Source organism: Procambarus clarkii, chromosome 13 (genome assembly GCF_040958095.1).
Source record: "Procambarus clarkii isolate CNS0578487 chromosome 13, FALCON_Pclarkii_2.0, whole genome shotgun sequence".
Lineage (NCBI taxonomy): Eukaryota > Metazoa > Arthropoda > Malacostraca > Decapoda > Cambaridae > Procambarus > Procambarus clarkii.
The window spans coordinates 37,163,345-37,178,768 of record NC_091162.1 but is presented as its reverse complement, the minus strand read 5'-3'; positions in this window follow the sequence as shown (position 1 = coordinate 37,178,768).

The window sequence follows — 15,424 nt, the reverse complement described above, 5'->3', positions numbered from 1 at the left end:
GCCTGGGCTTTTTCTTTCTTCTGTTCCAACTCCAGTTCTCTTACTCTGGTTTTCTCTTTTTCTACTTCCAGTTTGGTTTTCTCTTTTTCTATTTCCTTTTTCATCTGGAGTTCTAATTTCATCTTTTCCAGCTGGAACTGTCTCTCCTTGTCCTCTCGTTGTTGCTGCATCTGGAGCTCTAACTGGAATCTCTCCAAGCTCCTATTTCGGCTACTCCTGCTACTGCGGCTACTCTTGCTGCTCCTACTCGATCCCTGGGATCTCGCTTCATCCTGCCCATCATCCTCCTTCCCACTTTTAGCTCCTTTCTGGGCTCCCTGCTCAGCCGCTCCACTTTTGGCTCTTAACTGCCTCAGGATCTCATCCTTCATCCCAGCTACTTTAGATGCTTTCAACCTAATGCCACATTTTTCTGCTATTTGTTTTAATTGATCCCTCGTGCAACCTTCCAAGTCCTCAGGCTTGCCTGACTCCACAAAAGCTTGCACCTTATCCATCTTGTCCTGTGAGTTTTCCCAAGAGAGAAAATATACACCTGCAGTCACACAGTTTATTTCAGCAAGGGTGTACAAATCCACTCTTGGACAGGGTGTGGGTGTGTCAGTTCACTCTCCCGGACAGGCCCCCAATTTATTATAGTACTGTGTGTGTTGGTGGTGTTGTCGTCGTTGTTCCTCCTTTACAGACAACCCAACCCACAACTCGGTAGAGTGCTTATATCTCACTAATAGATCACACTAGGCGCTTCTGGCTCTTGGAGAGGGGCTCAACGTCAAACATTTAGGGGATGTGGCTCCAACACTTAGCCTCGTTGTTACGTGCACACACCCACTCGAGCCGCTGTGACTCCCCACTCTCTCCTTAGGTGATATGATCTCAATCCCCCTTTGACTTATTCGTATTACCTTCTACCCTGTCCACAGTAATGGTTCTTGGTTCTTGGTTCTTTCTCTCTCTCTCTCTCTCCTTCTGTACTATTTCATGGGAAGCCTCACTAGGACAAGGTCAAATACCAGCAAATTTTAATACATTTACTGGACAGAGCACATACACAATACATATACACATATAATAATAATGAATCCTATACTCTATACTATTACAATCAGGTTGCTCTCCAACACCATCAGAACTCTATTATCAGTTTACCAAGTGGTATCCTATCTTCTGATTCACCACCTGATACTATCAACCTCCTCAAGTAGAACAAGTCTACATACACCGTTGCACGATCAACAAGAGAAATATATATATATATATATATATATATATATATATATATATATATATATATATATATATATATATATATATATATATATATATATATATATATAAATATATATATATATATATATATATATATATATATATATATATATATATATATATATATATATATATATATATATATATAAATATATATATATATATATATATATATATATATATATATATATATATATATATATATATATATGTACCTATAAATGTGTACAATGAAAATCAGCATGTGAATGCAATAACATATATCATTATAAATGTTCCTTGATACACAACAATGATCAATCGATCACTCTATCAGTCCTAGAACACATACATCTGTAGGTAATCCAGCCTGCGACTGTAACTCTAAACTTCAGTATAAAACACTCCTTGACATAAGAATGCAAACAACCACTCGCCTCTCACTGCGTCTTGCACGCTAATGACAACCAAACACTATCAACTCCCTACAAGTAATCCACCAGAACTTCCCTTCCACCTCTGGAAGTTCACTACCCTGATATCTTCAAGTTCTTCCGGGCTTAACTACCAGGATCCTCTGCAGCTCCTCCAGGCTGCTACCATGAAGTTTTCCTTGGTGCTTCACCCTTCTGCTAGGTTCCTCCACAGCTCTCCTGGCTGCTACATCATGAAGTTCCCTCGAGCAACTATGGTGCTTCACCACCTCTACAGAAGCACGTGACACTCCTCTTCACTGCTTCTCCTCACAGCTCGAGGTCCTCTGCTCCACTACCTAGGAGTCTCATCAACTACTCCCTCTGTGCTGGCTTCGAAGTTCTCAGCAACTTCTTCCCCAAAGACAAACCTGCAACCCATTGACACTCCAATGAAAATGTTTCCCCTTTAACACATAAACAAAAATAATCACACAATATGTTTGCCTCAAACCTCTATCTGTCCTCTACATACTGTGAGAGTGGACTCCCCCATTGGGCGGGTCCATGCTCCACGTCGCCTGGCGGGTGTGAGTCACACTGGGAGGGTCCTCCGCCGTCAGGAGCCGGGCTCCCTCAGTTGCCTGCCAGCGCTCAGAGGAGACGGATGTCGCTCCGTGTTCCTCCCTCTCCACTCTCTTATTTCAGGCCTTCTGCCTTATTAAAACATGTCTAACTTATCAATAAACATTGCTACTGTCGCTGGGCACACGACCAACTACAAGCAATCACTATGAACTGGCGTATATCGTGCTTACCACAGATTATCTGGTCGAGGGCGCTCCTCCCTCTGACGAAGCTTGGTCAGGGCGCTTCCTCGGCCGACAATAATGTCTCTGGGCGGTTTAATACTCTCCTCGTCGACCAGGAATTGAGACCACAACGTTCCCAGCTCGATTCCACAGCTGGTACGTCTGCACACTTCTCTTCTCTTCGAGATATATCACTAGGGGTTCCCTTCTGACGGGAGCTCAACGGAGCGCGGCTTTTCCCCTGCGATGTCTGGCCTCAAGTGAGGTCAAAGCCCTCCAGAAGCGAGCCTCACGCCTCCAGCAAAATGTCCACATCTCCTAGCCAGTCATTTATCTGTTTTCTTCTTCACTGCCCATAATCTTAAACTGTTCATTGAATCCAACAAACTATTTTACATCTGTGTTATCGCCTCTATATTTCTTAGACCTTCTGGTTAGGTCAGGCTTGCTGAATAACTCTCAAGGGGAAGACTCGTTTCTCCTGCAGGCTGAGATCATAACACTCCCCTCCCCTTATTTTTGAGAGTTATTCCAGTGGCAAAGCTCGGGATAATACATCCGCCACCTCACTGTCTCGTTCTTCAACCGATATACTCCCTTAGGAGTCTACAATTAGTTCGTTGCACCTTGCAACATCTGGCTCACAACTCTCCAGAAACATGATCTTCTCATAAACGATCTAACTTCCCTGGCACCTCTTGGCTAGGCTATCCTCCTAGGACACCTGAACTCCATCGGTCCACTCTACTTATTGTTTCCACCCTCCATTACCTCGTCTTCTTCTCTTCACGTCCAGAGTCAGACATCTACTGTCTGTACCTCCTCTGTCGTCTTCACACTTCCATCTACTGCCATTATACTTTCGTCTCCTGTCATCATACTTCACTCCCTCGTCTTCGCCGACGATCCTCCCTTTCGTCTCCTCATTTATCCGAGACCTCATCCTGTTTGACTTCCATCGAGTCCTCGGTTTTCTTCTATTCCTCCATGCTTGTATCATCACCCTCTTCCCACACTTCTCACCTCTATACAACTCCATTTCTTCTCCTTCAACTCTTCTTCGTTCCCTAAAAGTTTCTTCGAGCACTGTACTACACTCAACAGCACTCGACCATACATGTCGCTTTACCTCTCCTAGTGTGTTCATAAGCATCTCTCCACACTTTACTGTCTCTTCTCCTTTCATTTTCTCGGCTATTGCTCTTCATTACCATCTCTCCTCACGTTGTCTGCGAAACATGTCAACTCTTGACATCTCAAACAACTTAACTCCACTATCCCTATGCCTCTGTGCTCGTGGACAACTTGACGCTCTACTCCCGTCCTCAGTCTGTCCACATCCTCCCTCATTCCTACTCAGCACAGTTGCATTCGCCTTCTGACTCTTAATTTCAGCAGTGTGGGCTCTACTCAGGTCCGCTCTCTTCACATGATTCTTCTTCGGCTGGGTCATCTTCACTTTTGACCTCACCGAGACTTCATTTTCCTGGGCTGGACCTTCATCAAACAGCCATGCTATATCTACATCAATATCATCTACCGGTTTAATCGACACTGTCTCATCTTCTCCAGCGTCTTCCTTGTCGGCCACCTCTGCCTTCATCACTACCGAAACAGTGTACTCAATGGCTTGGCGGTCTCCTGACGCATCTCCTCGGATGTCAGTCAGGTTCACACTCTCTGGTGTCCCACCCATGCCGTGGCCGTCTGGGCTCTCCTCTGGCACAGTCTCCGCTATGACTCTTGGCAACACCTTTGTCCCGCACAAGTCATTCCCCAGGATCACATGGACTCCTGTAATAGGTATGTCGGGGCACACTCCCAACATCACCTCCGCCGACACATATTCCGACCTTAGCTGGACAGTACAAACGGGCATGTCACTCTCAGACAATAACCCATATACTTTCATCTTCCAACTGCCAGCTAACCGTCGATCATTCCCAATCAGGCTTCTCGTAATCAAGCTCTGATTAGCTCCGGTATCTCTTAAGATACCAACTTCTACCTCAGGTTGGCTTCTTATACTGATCCAACCTTTGCTCATGAACGGCCTATACCTCTCGTTCACTAAGTTCATCTTCTGTGGTTTGTCTCGGAACACATTAGTATATTTATTTCGGGGGTCACACATGGCCAGGGTCACAACTCTTTTGCCCTGACGTCAGTCTCGCATCACGTGACCCAATCCGTTACAATTGTAACACCTCAACTGGGAGAAATCTCTCCTATACGAACTAGAGTGGCTCTGACTTTTTCTACTCACATGAGAGTTCCTCGAGCCAGGTACACTACCTGCACTCTGTGGGGCTTTACTGGACTCTTGATTTTCTGGATCACGATTAGTTTCTCGTCTGACATCAGGTACCTGTGTAAAAATGTCGTCAACATACCTGCAGTATATGGCCGGTTTCATGTTCATGTCGACTAAGACTTTTTGCTCGATGGTACCCATGTAGAAGTTTGCAAACAGGACTCCTAGGGGAGAACCCATGGCGACCCCATCTACTTGCTTATACATGTGCCCATCCGGGCTCAAGAAGGGTGCCTCTTTAGTACAAGCTTGGAGTAGTTTCCTTAGGATATTTTCTGGTATGTCAAGAGGAGTACAGGCTGGATCACGATACACTCTGTCGGCTATCATCCCGATTGTCTCGTCCACTGGTACGTTAGTGAACAGAGATTCTACGTCCAACGAGGCTCTTATTCCTGTGGCCCGTGTGCCCCGCAGTAAGTCAACAAATTCCTTTGGCGACTTCAGGCTGAAGGCGCAAGGGACATAAGGAGTCAGCAGGCCGTTGAGTCGCTTCGCTAGTCTGTACGTGGGTGTGGGTATCTGGCTAATGATTGGCCGAAGTGGGTTTCCAGGCTTGTGTGTCTTGACATTTCCATACGCATATCCAGGTTTATATTCCCCAATAATCTTTGGCAGGTGGAGTCCTGATTTCTTGGCGTTCACAGTTTCGATTAGTCTGTTGACCTTTGCTTTCAATTCGGCTGTAGTGTCCTTCGTTACCCTTTGGAATTTAGTTTGGTCAGAGAGTATGAGGTTCATTTTCGCCAGATATTCGTCTTTTTTAAGAATGACGTATATTGGCGACTTGTCACCTCTTCTGACAACTATCTCCTCGTTCTCACGAAGGCTTTTGGCTGCCGCTTTGAGCTCAGGGGACAGTATGGTGCTTCTGTAATTGCCTCGATTCTTTCCTCCTTCCGCAATAAGTTCTGCTTGTAAGGTATCTCTGGTAGTGACCTTCTTCTGTGTCTCGAGGTCGAATATGTCGTCCAACAGAATTTCCAACTCCACTTTCCGGGCCATCTTACTCGGTCTGGACATAACGTGACAGTTTATGCCCAGATTTAGGAGAGTGACTTGGTCCTCAGTGAAGTTAATTCCTGCAAGGTTCAGGAAGCCATCTTTTGGTCGTGGAATTGCCATAGGTCCTCCATATATATATATATATATATATATATATATATATATATATATATATATATATATATATATATATATATATATATATATATATATATATATATATATATATATATATATATATATATGTCGTACCTAGTAGCCAGAACGCACTTGTCAGCCTACTATGCAAGGCCCGATTTGCCTAATAAGCCAAGTTTTCATGAATTAATTGTTTTTCGACTACCTAACCTAACCTAACCTAACTTTTTCGGCTACCTAACCTAACCTAACCTATAAAGATAGGTTAGGTTAGGTTAGGTAGGGTTGGTTAGGTTCGGTCATATATCTACGTTAATTTTAACTCCAATAAAAAAAAATTTACCTCATATATAATGAAATGGGTAGCTTTATCATTTCATAAGAAAAAAATTAGAGAAAATATATTAATTCATGAAAACTTGGCTTATTAGGCAAATTGGGCCTTGCATAGTAGGCTGACAAGTGAGTTCTGGCTACTTGGTACGACATATATATATATATATATATATATATATATATATATATATATATATATATATATATATATATATATATATATATATATATGTACTTATAAATGTGTACAATGAAAATCAGCATGTGAATGCAATAACATATATTATTATAAATGTTCCTTGATACACAACAATGATCAATCGATCACTCTATCAGTCCTAGAACACATACATCTGTAGGTAATCCAGCCTACGACTGTAACTCTAAACTTCAGTATAAAACACTCCTTGACATAAGAATGCAAACAACCACTCGCCTCTCACTGCGTCTTGCACGCTAATGACAACCAAACACTATCAACTCCCTACAAGTAATCCACCAGAACTTCCCTTCCACCTCTGGAAGTTCACTACCCTGATATCTTCAGGTTCTTCCGGGCTTAACTACCAGGATCCTCTGCACCTCCTCCTCGCTGCTACCATGAAGTTTTCCTTGGTGCTTCACCCTTCTGCTAGGTTCCTCCACAGCTCTCCTGGCTGCTACACCATGAAGTTCCCTCGAGCAACTATGGTGCTTCACCACCTCTACAGAAGCATGTGACACTCCTCTTCACTGCTTCTCCTCACAGCTCGAGGTCCTCTGCTCCACTACCTTGGAGTCTCATCAACTACTCCCTCTGTGCTGGCTTCGAAGTTCTCAGCAACTTCTTCCCCAAAGACAAACCTGCAACCCATTGACACTCCAATGAAAATGTTTCCCCTTTAACACATAAACAAAAATAATCACGCAATATGTTTGCCTCAAACCTCTATATACTGTGAGAGTGGACTCCCCCATTGGGCGGGTCCATGCTCCACCTCGCCTGGCGGGTGTGAGTCACACTGGGAGGGTCCTCCGCCATCAGGAGCCGGGCTCCCTCAGTTGCCTGCCAGCGCTCAGAGGAGACGGATGTCGCTCCGTGTTCCTCCCTCTCCACTCTCTTATTTCAGGCCTTCTGCCTTATTAAAGCATGTCTAACTTATCAATAAGCATTGCTACTGTCGCTGGGCACACGACCAACTACAAGCAATCACTATGAACTGGCGTATATCGTGCTTACCACAGATTATTTGGTCGAAGGCGCTCCTCCCTCTGACGAAGCTTGGTCAGGGCGCTTCTTCGCCCGACAATAATGTCTCTGGGTGGTTTAATACTCTCCTTGTCGACCAGGACTTGAGACCACAACGTTCCCAGCTCGATTCCACAGCTGGTACGTCTGCACACTTCTCTTCTCTTCGAGATATATCACTAGGGGTTCCCTTCTGACGGGAGCTCAACGGAGCGCGGCTTTCCCCCTGCGATGTCTGGCCTCAAGTGAGGTCAAAGCCCTCCAGAAGCGAGCCTCACGCCTCCAGCAAAATGTCCACATCTCCTAGCCAGTCATTTATCTGCTTTCTTCACTGCCCATAATCTTAAACTGTTCATTGAATCCAACAAACTATTTTACATCTGTGTTATCGCCTCTATATTTCTTAGACCTTCTGGTTAGGTCAGGCTTGCTGAATAACTCTCAAAGGGGAGACTCGTTTCTCCTGCAGGCTGAGATCATAACACCAGGTATCCCTTCTGTATGTCTGAGGCCAGGTATCTCTCCTGTATGTCTGTGACCAGGTATCCTTCCTCTATGTCTGTTGCCAGGTATCTCTCCTGTATGTCTGTGGGTCAGGTATCTCTCCTGTATGTCTGTGGCCAGGTATCCCTCATGTATGTCTGTGGCTAGGTATCCCTCCTATGTGCCTGTGGCCAGGTATCCCTCCTGTATTTCTGTGGCCAGGTATCCTTCCTGTATGTCTGTGGCCAGGTATCACACCTGTATATCTGTGGCCATGTATCATTCCTGTATGTCTGGGGCCAAGTATCAATTCTGTATAATTGTGGCCAGGTATCCCCTCCTGATTGACTGTGGCCAGGTATCCGTCCTATATGTCTGTGGCCAGATATCCCTTCTGTATGTCTGTGGCCAGGTGTTCTTCCTGTTTTTCTGTGGCCAGGTATCCCTCCTTTATGTTTGTAGCCAGGAATCCCTCCTATATGTCTGTGGCCAGGTATCTCTCCTGTATATCTGTGGCCAGCTACCACTTCTGTATATCTGTGGCCAGCTACCACTTCTGTATGCCTGTGGCCAGGTATCCCTCCTGTATGTCTTTGGCCAGGTATCCCTCCTGTATGTCTGTGCCCAGGTATCTCTCCTGTATGTCTGAGGCCAGGAATCCTTCTTGTATGTCTGTGGCCAGCTATCAGTTCTGGATGTCTGTGACCAGGTATCCCTCCTGTATGTCTGTGGCCAGGTAACCCTCCTGTATGTCTGTGGCCAGGTATCTCTCCTGTATGTCTGTGGCCAGGTATCTCTCCTGTATGTCTGTGGCCAGGTATCCCTCCTGTATGTCTGTGGCCAGGTATCTCTCCTGTATGTCTGTGGCCAGGTATCCTTCCTCTATGTCTGTGGCCAGGTATCACTTCTGTATGTCTGTGGCAAGGTTTCCGTCCTCAATATCTGAGGCAAGGTATCTCTCCTGTATATCTGTGGCCATGTATCCCTCCTGTATGCCTGTGGCCATGTATCCATCCTGTATGTCTGAAACCAGCTATCCCTTCTCTCTGTCTGTGGGCCAAGTATCCCTCCTGTATGTCTGTGGCCAGATATCCCTTCAGTATGTCTGTGGCCAGGTATTCCTACTGTATGTTATTGACTAGGTATCACTTCTGTATGTCTGTGGCCAGGTACCACTTCCTTACGTCAGTGGCCAGGTCTTCTTCCTGTTTTTCTGTGGCCAGGTATCCCTCCGGTATGTCGGTAAACAGGTATCCCTCCTGTATGCTTGTGGTCAGGTATCCCTCCTGAATGTTTGTGGCCAGGTATCCTTCTAGTAAGTTTATGGCCATGAATCCCTCCTATATGTCTGTGGCTAGGTATCTCTCCTGTATGCCTGTGGCCAAGTATTCCTTCTGTATGACTGCGGCTAAGTATCCCTCATGTATGTCTGTGGCCAGGTATCCCTCGTGTATGTCTGTGGCCAGGTATCCCTCCTGTATGTCTGTGGCCAGGTATCCCTCCTGTATGTCTGTGGCCAGGTATCCCTCCTGTATGTCTGTGGCCAGGTATCCCTCCTGTATGTCTGTGGCCAGGTATCCCTCCTGTATGTCTGTGGCCAGGTATCCCTTCTGTATGTCAGTGGCCAGGTATCCCTCCTGTATGTCTGTGGCCAGGTATCCCTCCTGAATGTCTGTGGCCAGGTATCCCTCCTGTATGTCTGTGGCCAGGTATCCCTCCTGTATGTCTGTGGCCAGGTATCCCTCCTGTATGTCTGTGGCCAGGTATCCCTCCTGTATGTCTGTGGCCATGTATCCCTCCTGTATGTCAGTGGCCAGGTATCCCTCCTGTATGTCAGTGGCCAGGTATCCCTTCTGTATGACTGTGGCCAGGTATTTCTGTGGCCAGGTATGACTGTGATCAGGTATGACTGTGGCCAGGAATGTCTGTGGCCAGGTATGACTGTGATCAGGTATGACTGTGGCCAGGAATGTCTGTGGCCAGGTATCCCTCCTGTATGACTGTGGCCAGGTATGACTGTGGCCAGGTATGACTGTGGCCAGGTATGACTGTGGTCAGGAATGACTGTGGCCAGGTATGTCTGTGGCCAGGTATGACTGTGGCCAGGTATGACTGTCGCCAGGTATGACTGTGGCCAGGTATGACTGTCGCCAGGTAACACTGTTGCCAGGTATCATTGTGGCCAGATATCAGTGTGGCCAGGTATCAGTATGACTAGGTATCAGTGTGGCCCCGTATAATTGTGGCTATGTATCAATGTGGCCAGAAATTACTGTGGCAAGGTATCAATGTGACCAAGTATCAGTGTGGCCAGGTATCATTGTGGCAAGATATCACTGTGGCCAGGTATCAGTGTGGCAAGATAACATTGTGGCAAGATATCAGTGTGGCCAGGTATCAGTGTGGCCAGGTATCATTGTGGCAAGATATCAGTGTGGCCAGGTATCAGTGTGGCAAGATATCATTGTGGCAAGATATCAGTGTGGCCAGGTATCAGTGTGGCCAGGTATCAGTGTGGCCAGGTATCAGTGTGGCCAGGTATCATTGTGGCAAGATATCAGTGTGGCCAGGTATCAGTGTGGCCAGGTATCATTGTGGCAAGATATCAGTGTGGCCAGGTATCAGTGTGGCCAGGTATCAGTGTGGCCAGGTATCAGTGTGGCCAGGTATCAGTGTGGACAGGTATCATTGTGGCAAGATATCAGTGTGGCCAGGTATCAGTGTGGCCAGGTATCATTGTGGCAAGATATCAGTGTGGCCAGGTATCAGTGTGGCCAGGTATCATTGTGGCAAGATATCAGCGTGGCCAGGTATCAGTGTGGCCAGGTATCAGTGTGGCCAGGTATCAGTGTGGCCAGGTATCATTGTGGCAAGATATCAGCGTGGCCAGGTATCAGTGTGGCCAGGTATCAGTGTGGCCAGGTATCAGCGTGGCCAGGTATCAGTGTGGCCAGGTATCAGCGTAGCCAGGTATCAGTGTGGCCAGGTATCAGCGTGGCCAGGTATCAGTGTGGCCAGGTATCAGTGTGGCCAGGTATCAGTGTGGCCAGGTATCAGCGTGGCCAGGTATCAGCGTGGCCAGGTATCAGTGTGGCTAGGTATCAGTGTGGCCAGGTATCAGTGTGGCCAGGTATCAGTGTGGCCAGGTATCAGTGTGGCCAGGTATCAGTGTGGCCAGGTATCATTGTGGTAAGATATCAGTGTGGCCAGGTATCAGTGTGGCTAGGTATCAGTGTGGCCAGGTATCAGTGTGGCCAGGTATCATTGTGGTAAGATATCAGTGTGGCCAGGTATCAGTGTGGCCAGGTATCATTGTGGTAAGATATCAGTGTGGCCAGGTATCAGTGTGGCCAGGTATCAGCGTGGCCAGGTATCAGTGTGGCCAGGTATCAGCGTGGCCAGGTATCAGCGTGGCCAGGTATCAGTGTGGCTAGGTATCAGTGTGGCTAGGTATCAGTGTGGCCAGGTATCCGTGTGGCCAGGTATCAGCGTGGCCAGGTATCAGTGTGGCCAGGTATCAGTGTGGCCAGGTATCAGTGTGGACAGGTATCATTGTGGCAAGATATCAGTGTGGCCAGGTATCAGTGTGGCCAGGTATCATTGTGGCAAGATATCAGCGTGGCCAGGTATCAGTGTGGCCAGGTATCAGTGTGGCCAGGTATCAGTGTGGCAAGATATCAGCGTGGCCAGGTATCATTGTGGCCAGGTATCATTGTGGCAAGATATCAGCGTGGCCAGGTATCAGTGTGGCCAGGTATCAGTGTGGCCAGGTATCAGTGTGGCCAGGTATCAGTGTGGCAAGATATCAGCGTGGCCAGGTATCATTGTGGCAAGATATCAGCGTGGCCAGGTATCAGTGTGGCCAGGTATCATTGTGGCAAGATATCAGTGTGGCCAGGTATCAGTTTGGCCAGGTATCAGTGTGGCCAGGTATCAGTGTGGCCAGGTATCATTGTGGCAAGATATCAGCGTGGCCAGGTATCAGTGTGGCCAGATATCAGCGTGGCCAGGTATCAGTGTGGCCAGGTATCAGTGTGGCCAGGTATCATTGTGGCAAGATATCAGTGTGGCCAGGTATCAGTGTGGCCAGGTATCAATGTGGCCAGGTATCAGTTTGGCCAGGTATCAATGTGGCCAGGTATCAGTGTGGCCAGGTATCGGTGTGGCCAGGTATCAGTTTGGCCGGGTATCAGTTTGGCCAGGTATCGGTGTGGCCAGGTATCGGTGTGGCCAGGTATCAGTGTGGCCAGGTATCAGTGTGGCCAGGTATCAGTGTGGCCAGGTATCAGTGTGGCCAGGTATCAGTGTGGCCAGGTATCAATGTGGCCAGGTATCAGTGTGGCCAGGTATCAGTGTGGCCAGGTATCAGTGTGGCCAGGTATCAGTGTGGACAGGTATCAGTGTGGCCAGGTATCAGTGTGGCCAGGTATCAGTGTGGCCAGGTATCAATGTGGCCAGGTATCAGTGTGGCCAGGTATCAGTGTGGCCAGGTATCAGTGTGGCCAGGTATCAGTGTGGCCAGGTATCAGTGTGGCCGTGTATCAGTGTGGCCAGGTATCAGTGTGGCCGTGTATCAGTGTGGCCAGGTATCAGTGTGGCCAGGTATCAGTGTGGCCGTGTATCAGTGTGGCCAGGTATCAGTGTGGCCGTGTATCAGTGTGGCCAGGTATCAGTGTGGCCAGGTATCAGTGTGGCCAGGTATCAGTGTGGCCGTGTATCAGTGTGGCCAGGTATCAGTGTGGCCGTGTATCAGTGTGGCCAGGTATCAGTGTGGCCAGGTAAGGCACCGAGCAGAAGTGATAAAGCATTTACTGAAATAAGTATTTTTTTCGTGACTAAAGTTCTGCAAAAAGTTTTATTATATCATAATTATTTAATTATGTTGTATTTTAGGAAAAATATTAGTTTTTGAATAGAAACATAATTTTATTTAAATCATTTTACCTGTCAAGACACGTATTTATCTCTCTCTTCAAGGCGTAAATAAGATTTTGTGTATTTCGTAGGAGACGTGTAGTCCGCCATTTTGAAATCCATTGTGTTCCCGTGGAACATTTTGTTGGATTTTTTATATGTTATCCATCAATGGTTCCTGAGCTGGAAACCGTTTACAAAGCTTCTGGAACAATTTTGTCCAGGTCTAAATTCAAATATCCTGGACTAAGTAGCTTGAGGTAGATTAAGTTCAGACCTCTGAACATTGAGAGTTGTAAATTACATTACCTTCCGGCAAAGGTTCGGAATCGTGCTAAGTTGCAAATGTTGCACAAGGAAGCAGTAGGCTGATTACTGGCCAGGTAGCCTAACCTTTTGTGCGTTATTTGTTTAATTCGCTAATCGCAAATGCCATTTATCTATAACATGAAATACAGATTTATAAAGGATTCACGACATTGAGTTCTAAAGCCGCTCTAGTTGATGAAATTGGGTTTCATCTGTGTATATAATATATTTCCAGCAGCTGATAGGAGAACTGCTGGGACAGTTGTACACCTTGGGACACTTTGGAACACTATGGGACACTTTGGGACAATTTGCACCTTATGTTGGAAATAAACAAAAGTTTATTCTCCTTTAGCTACTAATATTAGCATTTACTAACATCACTATTACGTAGAATTAACGTAATTAATGTTTTCTATACTAGGGCAATATTTTGCCAGATGCTGCCAAGTCCTCGTGACGCCGGGAGGCAGCGTCAAGCTCAAACATCAAACATAATGTCGAGTCCGGTTAATTACTTTTCTTTCTAAGTGTCATTCTTTATGAAAGAGTATAATTATTTCACGTACCTTTGCGTACTGAATTCGATCATTTAATCAGATTGATTATATCAGTAAATATTACTGAGACGTAAAATAAATTCACGTCGACCCTTCTCGTTTAATTTTTGCAGTGTTAATTAAACCTATTGCCTTGCGAGAAGAGGTATTATGATTTAATATATTTATCCGTAACATCAGTACTTGTCATAGTTCCTTACTTTCCTTATTAATTACCAGTAAATAAAATACTTTAAGCTCGAGATCACTTTGAGGTGTTCTGAGCATGCGCATCCGAGCAAGGGGGAAGGAGGAGGGCGTCACTCTGCCACGCGCACTCACAGGCTGGCAACGTGGACGCCATTACAGAGAGAACAACGTGGTCAAGCAGACAATACTGCTTTTAATTCTCGTGTCTAGGAGTTTATATTTATCCCGTAATCAGACCTTCTGCATCAGCGAACGTCAGGGACTATCAACTACTACAATAAGCAGACACGATATCGGCGAGCGTAATAAGTATAACAGTTCCTACGTTAGTTTTTTTTAGTGTGCACACATAAATTAACGTGTAGGTTGCTCGTCGTCATATAGGAAAAAGACCACAAAAACCACGTTAGTTACCTTCGTATATATGTCACCACCTTTTCTAATGAATAGTGGAATAATTTACTAGCCTAGGCATTTTCTACAATTTTATTGTGATTCCAGCGTGGATTATGAGGACAAGCCAAGATAATCTTCCCTTCCACCATACAGTTTCCATTGCCCTGTGTTCTCAACAATAACCTTGGCAACGAGATTACGTCTACGAGTATTTGAGCTGTGAAATGAACGTTGTGAAGTCTTTTTTACAGCTAAGCCCTCATACTAATATTTCGTAGACACTTTAGTCACATTCTTAAATTATTTATTTCCATGGTTTATTACTTATACATGTGCTATTCATTTCTTATGCATGTATATAATATTTCAATGTGTAATTATACAAATTTACATTCATTCATTTTCTAACTATTTACTTACTTCAGCATAGAACCAGCGCTGAAATAATACTAGGGATATATTTATCTTCTAGTATGTAACCCCCAGATTTATGTGTTAAGTCTACTCTTTAATTAATTGTAACTACAGTTCATTTAATGCTCTTAATATTCTACTTATTTAATCTAGGTCCATAGGCCACTGGTTCTTTGGGTCATTTCATATTAATTTATTTTTCCTTTTTATATAAAAGGAGGTGGTCCTTCGGAGTTATCTTAGTATTCAATTTGTATGATTAATGTTAATATTGAGAGTTAGACTTTTCCCACATAAATTTCTGGTCCTTTATGAATCGGATAAATAACAATTAATATTAAAATCTATAACGATTCTTGGACAAAGTCTAGTCCCTTGAACCTATATAGTTGAGAATTTAGGCTATCTTAAACCCTATTAATCATTACTAACACTAATTATTGTGTGCCGTATATCAGGCTACATAAATATTCTCATTAATTTCGGCTGTCAGCAGACTGCCTCATGTCATAGTCTAAACAACATTAAATTTATTTCTAACATTCTATTAATACTTCATGTACAAAGTAACATTAGTGGGTCACAAACAGTTACCCACAACTCTTAGACCTATACCTCACACTGAGGTAAGAAGCTTTAGGTCACCAGGAGCAACTGCTCATAAT